This window comes from Cibotium barometz, chromosome 16 (assembly GCF_041138505.1).
Source record: "Cibotium barometz isolate CiBa-2024 chromosome 16, ASM4113850v1, whole genome shotgun sequence".
Lineage (NCBI taxonomy): Eukaryota > Viridiplantae > Streptophyta > Polypodiopsida > Cyatheales > Cibotiaceae > Cibotium > Cibotium barometz.
In genome coordinates, this window is record NC_141061.1 from 34,007,165 (window position 1) to 34,009,368 (window position 2,204).

At 36.4% G+C, this 2,204-nt stretch overlaps 1 long non-coding RNA gene across 1 annotated transcript; it reads left to right on the forward strand.

Annotated features, from left to right (window-relative positions):
• The first annotated feature begins 361 nt into the window (after positions 1–361).
• LOC147630578 (uncharacterized) lies at positions 362–1,663 on the forward strand. Its single transcript, XR_015267616.1, has 2 exons — positions 362–763; positions 994–1,663. It is a non-coding gene; the product is annotated as an uncharacterized LOC147630578 (long non-coding RNA).
• Positions 1,664–2,204: the final 541 nt, after the last annotated feature.

Here is a 2,204-nt window from a genome sequence, read left to right on the forward strand (position 1 = left end):
GTCGCCCTGTTCAGGTTAGGGCTCTATTTGCATTTTTTAGCCTCCAATTGTCATGTATAAGCATTTATATAGACCTTATTATAAATTAAGAACTTAAAATTAAAGATATATACTTCCTTACAAAGTAATATTACAATCATAAAAGATGTGGTGCCTTCACATTGGGCCTATTATATCACTTAGTTATCATACATTCCAAGTTTTGCTATCACCAAGAAATTTACAACTAAATAATAATAATAAGTTTTGCAAGTTTTGCTATCACCAAGAAATTTACAAGAGAAGATGCAGCTCCTCCTTCTCTTCCATCCTGCATTTGGCTTGTCAATGGCAAGGTTTGGTCTTTCTTGCGTGTCTATGCGAAGCCTTACAGGTTTCGAATTGTCAATGCATGCAACCAAAGGTACATAGGCTTGTACTTTAGCCATAACCTTCAAAATCTCACGTGCTTGCAAATTGGCACCGATGTGGGTTCCTTTATGAGCCCATGAGCGTCGACAATCTTTTTCTCTTTCCAGCTAATAGAGTCGATGTAGTGGTCGATTTCACGGGGCTTGAGAGTGGCGCGGAAGTCATTTTAAGAAACTTCCCTATGCCACTTTCTAGAAGTGATGAACCTTTTGAAATTCTCCAAACTTCTTTCATCATGAAGTTTATAATTGTTGAGGATGGAGGCACCACCAAAGGCCTAATCATGGATCCAAACTACAAGGAGAGGTTGCTAAGCAATATACAACACATGGAAAGAGCAAATGCAAACAAGGTAACTTAATCATGGCAAAAGCTTATAATGCAAACTTACTTTCAATTGTTTTCTTTTGAAATTTTTTTGCTAATGTGGAGTAGTTGTTACTTTAACTTACTTTTTCACAAGATGAGTACTCTCACACCTCTACTTGGGATCTTAAGACCACAAGACATTTGACTAGAGATCACTGAATACTTAACATCAAATAACTCCATGTGCTAATTCATCTTGTCTTAGTTGTGTAGGTTCACATGATCACCCAACCACATCAAGTAAGAACCATTAACATAACTGTTCGTGTCAACAATTCAAGAACTGATGGGCTTAGCTTTAGCAATGAGGCTTGGCATGACCCTGTAACAATAAATCCTATTTATGGAAGTACAGAAATTTGGGAAATTGTCAACATTGCAGGTTCCCCTCATGGCATCCATATCCATCTCATTCACTTTCAAGTCCTTAACCAACAAAGAATTGATCAGGAATCCTATATAAAAAACCAATGTTCCACAAGTATAGCCTACCCAAATGACGGAACATGCTTCCTTGACTACCCACAAAGCCCAAGCCAAGATCAACAAGGATGGAAGGACACTGTGGTTAGTTATGAAAACTTCATGCTTCGTGTTCTTCTACATTTTACAACAAGAGAAGGGGACCCCTTCAGCTTTGATCCAATTGAAGGCCCAGGGTACTTGCTACATTGTCATATGTTGCAACATGAGGACCACTTCATGATGAGGCCATATAGGCTACACCATAAAGAACACACTAGCTATTAATCGTGGATTGTGGATAGAGACCATAACCAATTGGGTATTTATCTTTCGCAAAGGTCTTGTACTACAATGAAGCTTACATCAGGTAAACTCACTATGTAATATTCCGCTATATATGGCAAGAAAACACTTCAAGATTTTGCCTTGAAAACGCTTCATGTCTATTGTCTTATTGTCTTATAGAATAAAGTATGCATATTTAAAGAGTAGTAGATAATATTTAAGGAGATGGATCATCACAAATGTAGACTAACGAAGTGATCTTTATATAAGACTTTACTTACATTTAATTTTAGAAAGAGAAACTAAAATAGCTGGCTTAATATAAAAGTTTACATAATGTTGAATCTTATGCTTTCAAATGGAACCTAGAGGCCTTGATGACTAAACTTACAATGTGTGATATTGACGTACATTCAAGCCCACCCTTATTTGTGGAGAACAACCGCTACTCAAAATTGTAGTGTGCATCAAAACAAATATTTTGAAAGAAACTACTAGTATGAAATGCATAAGGGTAGAAGTGTGTTTTCAGTTTTCCTTTCACTAAAGTCCAATGAAACATTAAGCCTTCCACATAAAAGCTGATATAAATGAATTCCTATTAATAGCAATGTACATTCGCGAAGGAAACATAGTTACACGAGGGTGATTTCCATCAAAATAAGTGTACATAC